The sequence below is a fragment of the Pipistrellus kuhlii genome, unplaced genomic scaffold (assembly GCF_014108245.1).
Source record: "Pipistrellus kuhlii isolate mPipKuh1 unplaced genomic scaffold, mPipKuh1.p scaffold_m20_p_3, whole genome shotgun sequence".
In the NCBI taxonomy this organism is placed as follows: Eukaryota; Metazoa; Chordata; class Mammalia; order Chiroptera; family Vespertilionidae; genus Pipistrellus; species Pipistrellus kuhlii.
Genome location: NW_023425529.1, coordinates 25,263,256 through 25,281,811, shown reverse-complemented (window position 1 = coordinate 25,281,811; position 18,556 = coordinate 25,263,256). Strand labels below are relative to the sequence as shown.

Here is an 18,556-nt window from a genome sequence, read left to right as displayed (position 1 = left end):
CCTGGACCATGCAGGACATGAAAGAGGTTTCCACAGTGCTTCCCCCAAATGTTGTTGCTACCCCATAGAAGGAATGTTCCTGTCTACAGCAACCCTGTGCTCCCAAGTCTATGTCTAGCGGGTGTCATCTTTTCTGAGGTTATCCAACTACACAGAAACTTTAGGCTCAGATTTTAAGCATCTCAGTTTATTAAGTTAAAAAGTCAGCAAGTTTGTGGCTTTTCTTCTTAATCATAAAGGAAAAAAAACCCAGAAGCTTGGCAACTTAAAGAACATTAACTCATTAACTGAGTGTTTCTGTAGACTTTTGACATGATGTGATAGTATAAGCCATGGCAACATAAGGGTTAACTATTTAAAAAAAAAAAAAGAAAAGAAAAAAAAAAAAACTAAACCAGCAAGGAGGAGCTTCTGGCTCCAAGTGACTAATCTTTTCTATAACCTGATTTATGCAATCCTCGGAGCCAAAGAAACTTTACCAAAGGATTAAAACTTATATAAACAAAGATCCCTTTATTTGCAGCTCTGATTAGGAGCAAGACCCTCTGGCTTACATGTGTGCAGAGCTTTATTCATATTGTTTACTCAATATGGACGTTTTTTAAAAATCTGATGACCTTACAGTATCGAAGCAGCAGGGAATGAAGATGATGGTGGATACTCAGGTAAAAGAAATTAATTTATTTGGGTTGTTGTGAGTTACTGTACAATTCAGCCACTTTTGTGTGTGTGGGGAAATGTAAGGTAGATTTAAAGCTTCTTTACCATAAGACCCTTTGGGTTTTCCAATTGCCTTGTCTATACTTTTCGGAGAGTGATAAAAATTTTGTTTAATGCAGGATCTTAGAAGAGTAATATTGATTTTTCACAAACAAACAGATGGCTATATATTTTGAAGTACCTACCATATATTATGTTTTCACTTACGCAGGGTCTAGTTATGGGCTCCGTTTTGTACCAGCGACTTATTCTTTTTTTTTTTTTTTTCTTTTTTCTTTTCTTGGCTCACGACTTACTGTGTTAAGCAGATTATTGTTACCGAAGGTTTAGTATCTCTCATAGCGGTACGGCGAATACCCGCAAACTTTTCAATTTCAGAGCAGGGTGAAGCGTTCTTTCTCCCCCGACCCTAAACCTAGTGAGCATGACTTTAAATCTGTTCAGAGTGCACAATATGTGTCCTCTGTAATTTGGAGAACACAGGGGACTGGTATTTGACTCCTGCTTAAGTCTAAAAGGTAGAAGGCTGTGGGTGGATCCATCTGTTGGAGGCGGAAAGAAGAAAGGGCTCTATTTTACTTTATTTATTTATTTTTAAATTTCATTTTTAGAGAGAGGAAGGGAGAGGGAGAGAGAGAGAAGACATTGATGTGAGTGTAGTATCTCTTGGCTTCCTCCTGCATGCCCTCTACCAGGCATGGAGCCTCTAACCCGGGCTGAGACAATGCCCAAAAACTGAGCTACACTGGCCAGGTAGAGGGCTTTATTTTATTTTTTAAAACATATTTTATTGATTTTTTTTTTACAGAGAGGAAGGGAGAGAGATAGAGAGTTAGAAACATCAATGGGAGAGAAATATCGATCAGCTGCCTCCTGCACACCCCCTACTGGGGATGAACCTGCAACCAAGGTACATGCCCTTGACCCAAATCAAACCTGGGACTCTTCAGTCTGCAGGCCGACACTCTATCCACTGAGCCAAACCAGCTAGGGCCAGAGGGCTCTATTTTAAAAGTAGTGGCACCCCAGTCAGTGGTGGGCCACCCAGAGCTAGTTTGGGGTTGTCTTAGCTATGGATTGATTGGATTACACAGAGCAATTTGAGACCTCAGTTGAAAGAGGCTAAAGACGTGTGCTGCACGTCAAAATTTGAAGGAGAAGTTGTGTGTGACTAGTCAGATGAGGTGCAAGGTGCATTTACCCTGCCAAGGACACTGTAGGTGACATCAGGACTGAAGGATGGGATCTCAAAAGACCAACCAATTCAAAAATATCTTTTTATTGACTTCAGAGAGGAAATGAGAGGGAGAGAGAGAATAAAACATGGGTGATGAGAGAGAACAAATAATTGGCTGCCTTTTGCACACCCCCACACTGGGGACTGAGCCTGCAACCCGGGCATGTGCCCTGACTGGGAATCAAACCATGACCATGGTTGACACTCAGCCACTGAGCCATGATGGCTGGGCTGGGCTGAGAGTCAGTTTTAAATACTTATCTTTGACAAAGGAAGCAAGGGACATTTCTTGCCTCCATAACTCCTCCCTTATAAATTTCAACTCTGGAGGAAACAGAAGCAGCCCAGTCTGTTGTGAGGGAAGAGGTGGGTGTGTGGGTTGGGGAGTGGACTGTCCTGATGGTAGGCGTTGGATGTGTTGTAGTGGGAGGAAAGAAATTTTAATTTAAATGAAGTTCAAAGCAAATTAGATATATTCATCTTGAACTTTTTTTGTGGGACTAAAATATTTATTTATTTATTTATTTATTTATTTATGTATTTATTTTATTATTATTATTTTTTTAAGCTTTCGAAAGTCAACAGAAAGATGTAAGATGTGATTGAGATTCCATTTACTATCAGGAAAGGAACTGGTCCCATAAAATTAATTTGATAGAAGAACAAGACTATTTTCTGGTATCACCACAAACCTCCTGTTTGTTTAAGGCACTTGAACCTGCAATCCATTTCTCATGCAAATATTGCTTGTGAGCACAAGGTTGCATTATTTCAACTTTAATGTCTTTATTCCAGAACACATCCCTTTCGGTAAGCATAGACCTTCTCCTTAGAAAGACACCAAGATTATAATTTCGTCTTCTGCAGCCCTCCCTTCATTTCAGTATGCTGTTATTGGTTTTTCTGTTTAATTGTTTTCTACACATACACATTTCACTTAAATATTTCCTAAATAAAAATAGTTTGCCATTTAATCCGGAGACATCTTTTGTTTGAATCATGGGAATAGATTTCGTTTTTGAGGCATGTCATCTGTTGAACAAACTCAAAAAGAATTTTGAAGGCTTTGGCTAGAAAGAAATGATAAATATTTAATCGAGGGTCTTTATAGTTATTATCATTTAATGTATTTTATTTATTTTAGAGAGAGAGAGAGAGAAGAAGAGGAAGAAATAGAGAGGGGAACATCAATAAGAGAGAAAATTTGATCAGCTGCTTCCTGCACACCCCTATTGGGGATCGAACCCACAACCCAGGCATGTGCCCTGACTGGGAATTGAACCCGGAACTCCTTGTTGCATGGGACATCAAGGGTATTATGGTTTGCAAAATGGAAATACAGCAAGGCAAAAACCTAGGAGTATTCCAAATAAGGAAAATTAAGAGTTCTTATACTAAGAAATACATGATTGAGAATTATCAATCCTGCATTCTTAGGTTAGGATTAATCAAGGACAGCTATCAGTCAGATGTCAGGCTGTCTGAATAATGAATTCCAGTAAGTCTGGAAGATGAACTGCATCGTCCAGACTAATTGAACTTATTAGTCTGGTCCCATCTGGTGTTTTGAACAATGGATGTTAGTTGACTATCATGAGATCTGGAGATGTGAGTCCTTCAAGGGATAATTAGAGGGATATCTGGAAGTCTGGTGTAAGTCCAGGGTCTGACACATGAGTTGATGTATACCCAAACAGGACCCAAGACTAGAAGGGTCAGAAGTTTATGTTCCTTGGCAAGTTAGGACAAGAATAGAATTGTTTCCTCATACCTCAACATTCATAATGTTAATAAACTCATCAGCTGCTTTAAAGTGGCTGAACTTTTTGTATTCCCTTAGCTTCACTCTTTGTCACACCAATTCCACAGAAAGGGAATTTGTAAGAACAGTCAAAGCATGCAAATCAAATTTGGGTTACTCTATAGAGGGAGGAAAAATAACGACAGAAGTTTATATAGCATTTTAAATCTTCAAAATAGCCATTTATTTTGTACATGAGAGGAATTAAATAAAATTACATGTCCAATATTTGAAATGAGGACAGAAAGTAGAAAATGTCTTAGGTGTTAACTTAGTACAGGTACTTAGAGCCAGAACAAAGACAAGATGAAGCTTAAGCTTGATACCTTTTCAGTTATTTTGTCTAGCAACAGGGGCAACGGGAGCTACCAATTTTTGAATTCTGCAATACCAGGCTCTCTGACAAGTGCTTTACATTATTTATCTCATTTTTTTAAATTGTATGTCTAATCTTCTTAGGATCCAGAAAAATTTAGGAAATCTAATGATATCTACCTAGAATCTAGGTCCTAGATAGTCCCTTGGCAGTCCCAGAAGCATCAGAGATACTTGGGCTTTTGAGATAAAAGTGAGAATTCAGCCCTGCCAGTGTGGTTCAGTGGTTGAGCATTGACCCAGGAACCAAGAAGTCACTGGTTCTCCCTCCACTGCCTACCAAATTCATTATGGGGCCAGTTCCTTGCCTAACACTCAATGGAATCTCAAACAGGTTTCACTTCTTTCTGGGTTGATTTGTGATTTTTTGTTTTGTTTTGTCTTTGTGTAATTTGTATTATGAAGTCTACTCTGTAATTTTCTTCCATTATAGTTTCTACCTGTGCGCAAGAAAATGGTTGCAAATATATGTAGGTTCCAAAACCCGACCAGAGAAATTGTAAGGCAACCAGGACTCCTTGAATCCCTTTCCCTTCTGCTCCTTCTCTTTTTTCTTTTCTTGTAGCTCACCCTTCCCCATCCTTTACCATGCTTTCTCGTTTCTAGGTATCTATCCTGTTCTCCTAGGGCTTTGTTCTTAGCTAGCTATTAACTATTAACTAGGGTATTAGTTGATAACAAGGATTCCCCCTTCAAGAGGAATTTTTGTCTTTTAATGAGGAACTATTAACTATTAACTAGGGTATTAGTTAATAATGAGGATTTCCCCTTCAAGAGGGGTTTTTGTCTTTTAATGAGGAACTCTTGAACTAAAAGGCCCTTAAAATGCAGAAAAATGAATTTCAAATTATGAAAAGTGATGGGGGTTAATTCTGGGCAGGAGGTCAGCTCAAGGTATGTTGCCTATTGCTTGTTCAGATCATTGATGCTTCTGAAAATAGATGAATGTACTCAATTAAAGGAAGTGAATTATCAGACCACACCAGAATACAGTTTAATCACAGTGATAGCTGTGTATGGGACCACAGCCTCCTCGCTTTCATGTAAGCTCACCTTAATTATTTCAGCGTTTTAATTGCATAGGCCTCATATTCACATGTTTATAGGATAATCAGGCATTTTTCCTATAAGATGAAGATATATTTTTAAATTTAAGTCTATAATTTTTAATAAAATAAGTTTCCTTTTTATAAGGCGTATCCATATTCTAATAAGTATTCAATTTTAAAATTATTGAATTTATTAATTATAGTTTGCTACAAATGCAGTAATATCTGTGACTATTCTTTCAGAATTTTAGAATTTGCTCTCATTCTTGTAATCTACTTACAATCCAGGTAAACTCTGCAAAATATGCTGTTTCTACATTGTCTATTATTTCCTCTTTAGGATTTATGGGCTGCTTCTTACTGATCGTAACCATTGTTCTAAAGAACAAAAGGAATGTTCCAACAGGGAAGAGGTGGATTTTTCTGAACCTCTATCTTTTATGATTCTGTCAAAGTCTTGTAATTCTAGAAGTGGTTATGTAAGACAAATGTCCTTCTAACATTGGTTATTAGAACTGGAATATATATAGTGATATAAATCCTACTTAGGATTTAGGTAGATTGTTTTCATTATTTTATTTTCCCTTTTGTTTTTTTGAACTTTTTTCCATATTGTTTTGAGCCCACTTTTGTTGCCTATCTGTCCTTCTTGTCCCTCTCTCTCTTTTTAATTCCTGTTCATTTGCTATTAATAACAAAAATACCCACTATTATATCTGATCTTTCCTTTATGAACAGTTACTGTGGCTATAATAGCTAACTCTGAACACCAAAGACCTGTCAGATACTTTGAATATTTTATCCTTATTTTTAAATAAATTAATAAATTTAATAAAAATCTTCAATTATTTATTTATTTATTTTTTTACAAAGGGAGCACAAAAACCATACTCTATTAACTTTATCACACTGTTTAATTATTCTGTATAATAAAATCCTGCCAAAACTGATTTGGCTCAGTGGAAAGAGTATCAGCTTGCGAACTGAAAGGTCACAGGTTTGATTTCAGTCAAGAGCATGTACCTTGGTGCGGGCACATCCCCAGTATGGGGTGTGCAGGAGGGAGCTTATCTATGATTCTCTCTCATCAATGTTTCTAGCTCTCTATCTCTCTCCTTTCCTCTTTGTGAAAAATCAATAAAATATATTAAAAAATAAAAAGAAAAAGGGAAGAACAATTAAAACATATATGTCTTGATAATAAAAGCCTAATATGCTAAGTGTCTGGTTGTCTGGTCAGACATTCAACCAATCAAAGTATAATATGCTAATGATATGCTAAGGCTGCTCAACCAGTCTCTATGATGTGCACTGACCACCAGGGGGCAGATGCTCTCACTGGTAGGTTAGCTTCCTCCTGGGGTCTGGCTGATTGGGACTGAGTGACTTGGGCCAGACATGCCGTGGAGCGCTCCTGTAGTCCCTCACTGGCTGGCCAACCTCCTGCGTTCCTCCCCAGCCCCAGTTGTGCACCTGTGGGGTCCCTTGGCCTGGCCTGAGCTCTCTAGCAATCTGGGCTGAGGGCACCTGCTCTGAGTGCACAGATTTTGTGCACAGATCTAGTATAAAGATAAGAGATTTTACAAGTCCTTTAGGTTGAGGAGCTGTACACAGTGGCTAAGAGCACAGCTCTGGTACTCACCACCAACCCAAAGCAAGAATGTAAATTCTAAAAAGATGGGGGATTTTGTCTGTCTGGTTCATTGAGGCATTCTAAGTACTTTGAACAGGGTCTGGCATATAGTAAGTGCTCAGTAAATTTATGGAATGATGAATATTTAGGTAATTGTTGTGACTCCCTTGTGGGACTTGGTTTGTAGTTGGTATAACTTGAGGAAGAAGATGGTGAAGTGATTTACCCAAAGTCAAACAGCCTTAGTTTCCTTATCTGTAAAAAGGGACAGTAATAGTAATTAAAAAAAACTTTTATTTTATTGATTTCAGAGAGGAAGGGAAAGTGAGAGAGAGATAGAAACATCAATGATGAGAGAATCATTGACCGGTTGCCTCTGCACACCACACACTGGGGATTGAACAACCCTGGGCATGTGCCCTGACCAGGAATCAAACCATGACCTCTTGGTTCATAGGCTGACGATAATCAACCACTAAACCACACTGACTGGGTGACAACATATATCTTTAAGGATATTAATTATAAGCCAAATTGATATAGCTATTTTACTAATTCACATGTTTGAGCATCATGTTTGGATTTATAATGAACTCTGTGTTTATTTTTTCTGATGGAAATGCCACAGGACTATGACTCAATATGTTCTTTGATATCTCATTCTTCACTATCAATAAATATTTCAAAGCAGAGACATTTAAGCCAGCATAAATATTTTCCAAATAATGTAGGTTTAAGAGTAATATGAAAAGGAATGACCACTTATGCTACTATGTTTTCATAAGTGTTCAACAATTAAATAATTTTAAAATTTTATGAATAGATTTAGATTTAAATTTTATTTTTTAAGTTTGGTTATGAAGTCAATGGATGACCTAAATCAATAATAAGGAAAAAAGAGAGTTTGCTAGTATATTTTACATTGTTCAAATGAAAAGGCATTTCTCTGCCAATACATTGAGAAACATGACCATTTCCTCCATCCCACTCCCCCAGAAAAGCTTTTTTAAAAATTGACTTTACTCAATCTCACTTATTATGGAAATACTAGAGGCCTGTTGCATGGATTTGTGCACATTGAAAAGAAATTAATTAGAAGGTGGCTGGTGGGGCAGGACTGAGTGAGATAGGCTGCACACACTCTGGAGCCAACCTCCCACAGTCCCTCCAGGGCCAGCCACACTGAGGGTGGCACCAGAGCTCAAAGGCCATCTGCAGAGTGAGCAGAGTCCCTCTGGCAAGTGGGGTCTCTCAGCCTGGCTTGTGGCAATCAGGCCAAAATCAGGAGTCTGACATCCCCCAAGGGTTCCTAGAATGTGAGAGGGCACTCTACAAAGTTACTGTTGCTTGGCAGCACCTGTGTTGAGTGTCTGCACCCTGGTAGTCACTAGCTACTGGTCAGTCACTTAACCTTCATATAGAGACTAGAAGCTTGGTGCATGAAATTCATGCACTTGGAGGGGGGTGTTCCTCAGCCTGGCCTGCACCCTCTCGTAGTCCAGAAGCCCTTGGGGGATGTCCAACTGATGGCTTAGGCCTGCTCCCTGCCAGCAGTCGGACATCCTTAGCACTGCTGTGGAGGCAGGAGAGGCTCCTGCCACTGCTGCTGTGCTCACCAGCCATGAGCCTGGCTCAGGGCTTCTGGCTGAGTGGTACTCCCTCTGTGGGAGCGCACTGACCACAAGGGGGCAGCTTCTGTCTTGAGTGTCTGCCCCCTGGTGGTCAGTGCACATCATAGTGACCAGTTGTTCTGCTGTTTGGTCGTTTTGCATATTACCCTTTTAATATATAGAATAGAATTTTTATCTCAATAATTATTTTGTTGAATTTAAATGTCTAATTGTGTAATACTATGTTTAGTTTATTGGGCGATGGAATTCATTTCCTAAGGGGTTTTATATGAATCTAAAATACATCCTCAAAGCATGATGAGAGTTTAGTGGGTGGAGAACTCATAATCAATAGAGAAATGATGGAAGTTTCTTGACTTTGTCATTAAAATATTTCAAAAGGTTGCACTCCAGACAGTTGTTCAATTTGGAGGGAATGGAGGAAAGAGTCAGAGAGTGTAAAAAAAGAAAAATATGATGCTATCAATTAAATAGAAATAACTAAAACAACCAAAGAGCTTGGCCAAGTATAAGTATATGAAGAGAAATGATGTGCGGTAATGCTGGGAAAGAAGATTGGGGTTAATTTATAGAGGGACTTGAATGTCAGGCTAATGAATTTGATATATTTTAGTTGATAAAAACAAGCCTTTCAAAAATTCTGCATAAAAGACTGATTTAGTAATAATGTTGGTGAGCACTAATAATGCCTACTAAAAATGCATTGAATATAAGCTGAATCTTTCTATAGCGTTGGGTTGTGTATATGTGAAAGGAAAAATAATGGGTGGATCAGAATAGTTTATATGAAAAGCTCACCCTGAATTTAGCCAAAGGATCTTTGGATTCACAGTCTTTTAAACTTGTAACCAAAAGGTATTCTTTAATCAAAGCATACTACTTGTAATTTGTAACCAAAAGGTATTCTTTAATCAAAGCATACTACTTACTAGGTAATGATTTCAGGATTCTGGGAATAGGACATTATTGCATAACTAGAAGCCCAGTGTACAAAATGCATGGGGATGGGGATGAGGGGGGTGGCCTTCAGTCTGGCCTGTACCCTCTCCAATCTGGGACCCCTCAGGGGATGTCCGACTGACCCAGCAGGTGGATATCTGCCTGCCGGCCTGATCACCCCTAACTGCCCTCCCCTGCTGGCCTGGTCACCCCTAACTACTCTCTGCCTTGGCCCCTGCCACTGTTGCCAATTAGTCAACTTTTTGTTTGTATTAAATTACTCATAACATGGCACTCTATGTAGTGTCAATCTGTCACTTCCTTCATTTTTTCTTTACTTGTATATTCAAACTCAACTACCTGGTATATAATTTCAATTCTGTAGTTATTTGCCCCTTTGATTCCTTTACTTCCTTAACTCATTGCTGAAACAAAATTGTAATTCTAAATTGTAGGTAAGCACATATATCTATTTATCTCTCTTCTTTTCTCTTTTGGCATAAATCACATCTGACTCAGTCTAGTAATTAATGCTATTCACAAATCTTTTTACTCAATTCCATTTAACATTCTGTTTTAATCTCTCCTGTGACTATATTTTGCTTTTTTCATTTTATTGGGGTCTTCAAGCATGGCACTGACCAATTTGCTTTCTGCTAACAAACATGCCTTTCCCAGTGATAATGTGAAAGTCATTCCACATATTCTCTTTCTTTTACCCCCAAATTTATGCAGATTTCGATAAACTTTGCTCTACCATAACCCACATCCTTCCTCACAGAAAGAGTGCCCACATCTATCTGTATAAAATGCTAATATGCAAATCGACCGAATGGTGGAACAACTGTTTGGTGGGTGGTGGGGCCTGCGAGTGAGCAGCACCAGTCCAGCCAGGCAGGTGCCAGTGGGCAGAGGAAGGTGATCAGCAGCAACAGTGGGGAGTGGGGCTGTAGACAGGTGGTGCCAGTGTCCCCCCAACACACACACACATCACCCCACCAGTCACCTCACAGATTGGCCCTGATCACTGGCCAAGCTTGGGGATCCTGCCTGTGCATGAATTTTGTGTACTGGGCCTCTAGTGAATATATAAAAACTTGTACAGTCAAAACTGGTTTGGCTCATTGGTAGAGCATCGGTCTGTGGACTGAAAGGACCCAGGTTTAATTTCGGTCAAGGGCATGTACCTTGGTTGCGGGCAGATCTCCGGTAGAGGGTGTGCAAGAGGCAGCTGGTCGATGTTTCTCTCTCTCTCTCCTTTCCTCCTCTCTGTAAAATATCAATAAAATATATTAAAAAAAAACTTGTACAAATGTTCATAGCCAATCTCACTAATACGTGAGAAAGTGTTAAACAGCAAAACAATCAGTTGCTGTAACAGGGGAGAATGTTTAACAGTGATAGGGAGAATTACAACAGACTCTGTGTTTTTGCTGTAGACAAATGTTTGTCTTGGACTCAATCTAGAAGCTTATCTTCTAGCAAAAAGCACATAAGAAAATACAAATTACAAAACAAAACAAATACAATATATACAAAAAATGAAAACAACAAAAAACAAGTCTAAAATTTTTCCATTGCTTCAGCTTGGTAGAGAACACAGAGCAATCCAATGGAAGACAAAGAGTACTCAGAACAGATCAACTTGAGCAAATCACAAGGTACCTACAAACAAAGACACTCATCTCATCATTCCTAGTTAATCATTAGAAATATGCAGGCTGTGTGATATAAGATTGAAAGTAACAAATGAACAAACAAAAAAATAAACAAAAACTCATAGACACAGAGGATAGTATGGTGGTCGCCAGAGGGAAGAGGGTTTGGGAGCGGTAGTAAAGGGTAAAGGGGTCCAAATGGATGATGATGGAAGATGATCCGACTTTGAGTGGTGGGCACCCGATGCAACATACAGATCATGTATCATAGAAGTGTACACTTGACACCTACATAACCTTATTAACCAATGCCACCCCACTAAATTTAAAAAGTTTAGTTTAATTTTAAATTACTGAACTAAGAAAGGGCATGCATTTATTGAGAAACACATTCAAAGGTAACAGGAAATTGTATTAAGGGTCAAATATATTGGAGCAAAACAAAATCTTCTTGATAGAAGAACCCATGATAAGAAATTATCTGAAGTTGGTAATAAAGGGGGGAAAAATATTTTCCAAGAGGAAAAAAAAAAAGATGATTTCAGTACTGATCAGTATTGGTCATAGTAGGAGATGGTGTTGGATTGAAATTGGGGGTGAGTATAAACCCATATTTAATATCTACACATTTACCTATACCTATATTATTTACCTATATTTGTAAATACAGACATATTTCTCAAGTGTACATCTATCTCTATCTTGCTTTTTAAATATTATTTATCACTAAAGGAGGGTTAATTAAAAAAAAAAAAAAGGTTAATTTGAGAGTTGTGTCAAGGAAAGTGAAAAATGAGCCTAAAACACACTCAGGATCCAGAAAGGAAGGAAGCGCCCAAACAAAGATGGGGAGATAGCAAAAGGATTCAGGAACCTGTTTTAAAGGGCTTCTGCCAGCACCTATCAGCAGGCAGTGGAACCAGCTTGAAGAAGCTTCTAGGAGGAAATGTGAGCATGAATGTAAATAATAAAGGCAATAGGTTAAAACCCATCGAATAAAATAGAAACTCATGATGAGGCCATGATGAAATAAATGACTGAATAAATATTGAGAGAGAAATGGGAGCTCTTATAATAGACTATCAACCAATAAAAATAGCATTAATAATGGGAGGAGAAAACCATCAATGGATTTATAACTAATGAGGATAAAACAGGATATTTATATAGTCTCAAAATATCTCCATAGAAATTACTTATTCATTACAAAGGGGAAAAATAATAACTATACTGAAAACACTGGTACACACTCTAACCTGGAATGAAGAATGCAAACTCCGTAGACTAGCAGGTGAACCGGTCTGGGCCTGCAGGGTCAACAGGAAGGTCTCAGCATGCAGGTCATCTTGCCCTATTATCAAGCGGGATTGATAAACTTGCTCCCTTGCTCCACTCACTTGCGGCTGAGCCCTCCCTTTTGCCTCTTTCTGGGCTGGGAGGGGAGGGCAGGGTGTCCAAAGCTGGGGCGGCTGGCATTTACACCAGGGTCGTCCACCAAGAGGAGGGGGGGAGGAAAAGGAAAGGGAGGAGGAGGGGGATGAAGGGGAGAAGAGAGTAAGGAGGGGGAGGAGGAAGAAAAGGGGTGGAGGAGCCACCTTCTCCCTGGGGAAAAGGGAAGCAGGGGTATGGAGGGTTAATCTTCTGTCATCAGTTGATTTCTAATGAACAGTGTCCGGACGCTGTGCTTTCCCGCTGCCCAGTTTTCTCCTGTTGGGGGAAGGGATGTGGAGAGAATACAATACTGGGACAGACTGACATCATGTGTCTCCAGATGTCACCGACTGAGGAGAAGGACGTACTATCACTTCAACGGTATTCCTGTCCAAAGTGTGCACCCAAAACCCAATTATGAAGAAACATCAGACGCACTGCTACTGAGGGATATTCTACAAAAACAACTAATGTATACTCTTAAAAAATGTCAAGGTCAAGAAAAAAAACAATGACAACTAAGTAACTCTTCCTGATCAAAATAAACTAAATGCAATGTATGGTGCTGGTTTAGATCCTGGGCCATTTAAATAAAAAAAGACACACAAAAAACTATAAGACATTATCAGGACAATTGGTAGAATATATTCAATATAATATAGACAGTGGATTAGATAATACTATTGAACTAATGTTTAATTCTCCAGACTTTGAGGATTGCATTCTGCTTATACAATATAGAATATCTTGCTTTTAGGAAATACACACAGAAAAAATTAGTACTAGTTAAAGGACCACAGTATCTCCAGCTTATTCAAGTTTGGTCCTATTTCCACAAGTTCTGCATCTGAGGATTTGACCAACTGGATATTTGAAAAATGTTTGAAAAAAATGTGACATTGTTACTGACATGTACTATGCAGTTAGATCTATGATGGTTGAGTCTGTACTGAACTTGTATGGATTATTTTTCTTGTTATAATTCCATAAACAATATAATATAACAACTATTTATATAGCACCTGTGCTGTATTAGGTATTATAACTAATCCAGAAATGATTTAAACTATACAAAAGACTCTGCTTAGGTTATGTGCAAATATTATACATTTTATAGAAAGGACTTGAGAAAAGTAGGATTTTGGTATTCTCGGTGGTGTGTGTGTGTGTGTGTGTGTGTGTGTGTGTGTGTATGTGTGGTTACTGGACAGTATTGTGTCCAGGGGACAAGACTGTATACAGAGAGAATGAGAGAAAGCAAATAATGCAAAATGAAACCAATTGGTGAATCTGAGTAAAGAGTACATGAAAATTCTGCAGTTGAGTCAATTAAAAATAGGTTGATTTAATAAAAAAAAATCTCACATCTTATTTGGTATCATATAGAGATTGCAGTATCTACATATGTAATGTCAAGAGCTGGCCATTGCAACAAGTTAAATTTCCCGAATTCTCTATTACTGAGAATAAAAAGAGCATTAGGATTGAAGGTATATTACCCAATAATATACATAGCTACCTTCATTAAATGTTGATTGTTAGCATCCTGTTACATATTTACCATATATTGTATTATTTAACTCTACTCCAACTGATTATAGCTGTGCTAGTCATTTGTTTTTTCTGATCTCACATGTTAGTTTGTTTTTTTCTCATCCTCTGATCCTTTCTTTATCCCAAGGGTCTGCCTGGGAAAAGAAAATTTCCCAGGCTCCCTTGCATCTGATTTCCTGTTAGGTTATCAATGGGAGGCATTGGTGTGAAAATGGAGTTGCAGAGAAGGGAAAGCCAGGGCATCTCTCCCGCTACACCTTTAAGCAGTGCCTTGTCAGTAAGCAGCTGTGTGTCCTGCATCTCAGGCCTTTTCTCTTAGGAGTGACTTTCCACCAGTGTAAATCTGCTGTTTTTTTTTTTAATTCTTTGATACCTTTGTAACGTGTTTCCTAGAATGTAAAATTCTTCCATTGAATTGCCTTTCCTGGGTCCTATTTTTTCCTGTCTTTGTCTGTTTTGTCTGATATCAAGAAAGATACTATCTCCATTGTATGGATGGAAAAGAGACTTGTACAAACATCACACAGCTAGTTTAACAATAAGCTTTCAAACCAGTTGTGTTTCATTTCAAAGCTCAACTACTTACACTACTACACCATATCCAAATGATATTCCAAATGAACATCCAAATAGTTTTCAATAATCATCTTCTAATTACTTAGCTCCAATTGTTTGCATTATGGCACTAACTTCCAATTATCATTTAATTGTCCATCTCTCCCAGTAGTTGGTGAGACAACTTGTGAACAAGCACCTATGTTATTCATCTTTGCATCACTAGCATCAACTACTGTGTTTGGAATGTAGCAGAGCTTTAATAAATATTTGTGAAATGAATGAATAATAATCATGCTACTTACAGAGTGATTATTTTATGCCAGCAGCTATGCTAGGGATTGGTCCCATCTAAAATTTATAACTCAGTCTTTATACTTATATTGCAAGTCAGGAATAAATATTCTAGTACCATAGATAAGTTTAAAAAAAAAAAAGGCTCAATGAGTTTAAACAATTCACAACTAAACTACACAACTAAACTAGTACTAAACCCAAGCTGACTGGCCCTCAAGGTCTGACATTTTTGAAAAAATATTTCTAGCTATCTTTCCATATCCATTAATGTGAATGGGAAAATACACAAATAAATGGGTTGGGTGGGGTGAGGGGTTGGGGGGGGGGTGGAATCTGACCATTTTGAATTTTCAGTTATTTTGGGAGCTTTATGAACAGATAAAAACTCCTTTCTTTCTGAGGAAAAGGAAGCATTCGGTATTTACTTGGCATAATTAAGTGAAGGAACATGTTTCTGTAACCAAAACTATGTGTGTGCAGGCAAAAGGACAAAAATAATTGGGAAAAAAAATTAAAGGAAACAGCTGAGACCAGTTTGGCTCAGTGGATAGAGCGTCGACCTTTGGACTGAAGAGTCCCGGGTACGATTCTGGTCAAGGACATGTACCTTGGTTGGGGGCGCATCCCCAGAGGGGGGTGTGCAGGAGGCAGCTGATTGATGATACTCTCCCATTGATGTTTCTGGCTCTCTATCCCTCTCTCTTCCTCTCTGTAAAAAATCAAAAAAATATATTTTAAAAAAAATTTAAAGGAAACAAAATAGTTTAAATTGCCCATGTGGCAAAGATTGGTAACTCTGATAATAACCTGATCATTCTTTAGCATTATTTGCATTGGGCATAACGCTGATGATACTCAGCCAGTTCTCCTGGAGAATTGGGAAGTAGAGTATCAGTTTGGCTTTTCCGTCAGGCAGTAAGTAATCTGAAGTAACAGAGCAGGTATATTTATTTTGCTTGTGTTTCTGTGCATTTCACTCTTTGGTTGGCATGGAGAAATCACAGGCATGGCCATATGGCTCAGTTAAATTTTGCCTAGAGCAATGCATCCCTGTTACCCCCTCTAATCATGAGAAGTAAAATAATACCTGTATTTGTAAGGCTTATTTGCAGAATCCAATGTTATATTCTCTGATTTCTGAAGGAAACAAACTAAAAGAAGGAAAGTAATTTTTGTAGGCATTACACAAAGAGTCATTGTTGCTTCTCCATGTGCTCCATTGGCACATGCTGGCTTGGTTTGGTATTGGTTGAATTATTTCAGCTGGATACTCCCAAGAGGCTGTCCTTTTCTTCCCGAGGGAGAAGCCATCTGAAGATTCTGGAAATAAACCATTTTCTTAAGATGTTGCTGGTATGACTCTCTCTCTTTTTCCCCCAGGGAAAGGATGTTCTCCTAAGTCTTCTTCATGTATGTACTGCTAGTTTTGCCATGATAAAGTAAAGCCTTTATTTGATGACTTCAATACTATGATTTAAAATTAAATGTATGCATTTCCCAGTCTTAAAAAAAAATGGTATCTATATATCTAACACTGGGGAAAGAGCACAAACAAGGTGCTTTATTTGTATTGTAAAAAAATTGTATTCTTTTGCGATTGAGATTTGGTAAAGCTGGCAACTAAGGAGTGTCAAAAACCTGGGTGCTGCTGTTCAGAGTTCCAGGCACGCAAGAGGAACAGTTCTAGAGACCTGCTGTCCCCAAATGCGTATATAGTTAACAATTCTGCGATGTGCTTTGACTACAATTAAACCAAAACTAAACAAAACAAAAAAGAAACCCCAAGTTGTGACCAATAGACATGGAAGAAATGCAGCCACATTTTTTTTTTTTTTGTGAGAACGCAAACTGAAGCATTTCCTGCTCCCCCTTGAATGCTGAGATGGGGTTAGAGAAATAAAATGCTTCTCTTAATAAAGCTTCAGCAAGTCGTTTTCATTAACCGTGACGATTGATGGGGATTTATCTGTGGCACTGTGGTCCCAGGAGCAAAAGTCACCATGTAAACACCCTGTGCTAACAAAAGGGGATTGTTCACAGGGCTGGCACTCGCCCTTGTCAAGGATAGGAAGAAACAATGCATGCTTTCCCTGATTTGCAGCCAAAATGCTCAAAGTGATTGTGATGTTAACTATTGGGTACCATGAATTTTATTAAAGGAACAATAAATTTTACTGTTAATGAATCTGTTTTTCTCTATTAAAGTGTGTACGAAAAGCTAAAATGTTTTCACTGTATAAGCTGGCAAATGAGGAAAGTGTTCAGTGTTAATTGAATCACATTGAATTCATTCCAAGGGCTTAGTTTCAAACTGGCTTTTATCCCAGTCAAGATGTTTGTTTATAAGACATCCTTCAAGAGAGCAAACACATTTTGAAGTAAATCTTTGAGGCACAGTGATACAATGTGCTCAAGATGGTTCCACAGTGTCAAGATGCATAGAAGGAGCTACAGAATTCTACTATGGGCTGATCTTCTGTGTCACTAACTTGACCTTCTATGTCCCCTGGTTGGATAGGAAAACATAGGCATTTAGAAGAGTCATGTCTTTAGCCACTAAAAAGATTGAAGACAACTTTGACATGGAAGAGGAATGAGTTCTCTTTCTTATTGTTTGATTGGGTGACTATATTGGGCTCAGATATTGGCAAGGAGAGATAGAAGGAGAAATGAAGGGGAGTGAGATGGGATTCTAGGTCATCAGAAGGAAGAGGAGAGAGCATCTGAGAGGTTTCTGTGTAATAAAGGCATAGGTATTACATATGAGGGCCAAAGAGGAGCAGTTTTTATTCATTTGAAAAATTATCCTATTCTCTCATTTTTTTTTTTTCAAAATTAGCTCTTGCACTTGAATTTTGGTTAAGATTTTTGACATTTTATGTGGAGATGGCAGCATGAGTTCATCTGTGGGGCCATTTGAAATTGCCAAGAGTGTTTTTAATAATTTCCATTAATGATACATGATTTTTTTCCCCAATTTCTTATATACCAAAACATTTGTAATTTGACAACACACTGTTTAGTTCCATTCTAGTGCGTTTTATTTAAAAGTTTTACCATTCCCAATTAAAATATAAGTTTCTTGGGATCTGGGTAAAAGTGCTTTCCACAGAGCCTTATAGGTCTCTAATTAGTTCATATTGTCTATAGGATAGCCAGTCTGTCTTGTTCATTTCCAAAACCCTGTGCTTAACACTGTGACTGGCACACTGTGAGTTTCAATATGTAATTTTGTCCATTATAGCATGAGAAAAGAGAACTAACTTCGTACACTATGCAGTGTTTATTGTCTTTACGTATGTAGGGGAATAGGATTCAGCAAACTTACAGAGGTAAAGCAGTAAGGTCTTTAAAAATAAGTGCATTTAAGATCATTTGTTAAGTGGATATTGCTTAGAGGATTTTCATAAAGTAACTTGGGGAATAATGCTAATATATTATTCTCTTTTCTTAAAATAGATTACTAGAATAAATATTGTCATAGTGAAACACGTTGGTTTTGGTACAAAATACTGTCTTAGTTTCAAGACCCAAAATAGACAAAATTTTAAAAAGAGGTTAATAAAATTGAGTAGAGTTTAAGTAAATTTTTACATATAAAAATGTATGCCTATATCATTAATATATATACTTATAGATAAACATATACCTATATTTATTACATAGATCTGCACTT

General features: G+C 37.9%; 1 protein-coding gene across 10 annotated transcripts in view; it reads left to right on the top strand.

Annotated features, from left to right (window-relative positions):
• The first annotated feature begins 436 nt into the window (after positions 1-436).
• The window catches only part of SLCO1A2 (solute carrier organic anion transporter family member 1A2), a 54,400-nt gene continuing 36,280 nt past the window's right edge, over positions 437-18,556 (top strand). For 5 of the 10 annotated variants that reach the window (XM_045587823.1, XM_045587826.1, XM_045587824.1 and 2 more), the window contains exon 1: positions 438-665. The gene's annotated coding sequence lies outside the window, so the exon portion shown is untranslated. Of the gene's footprint in view, positions 666-16,254; positions 16,291-18,556 lie in introns of those variants that run through there. The other 5 variants (XM_036459132.2, XM_045587822.1, XM_045587821.1 and 2 more) reach the window with 2 other exon arrangements.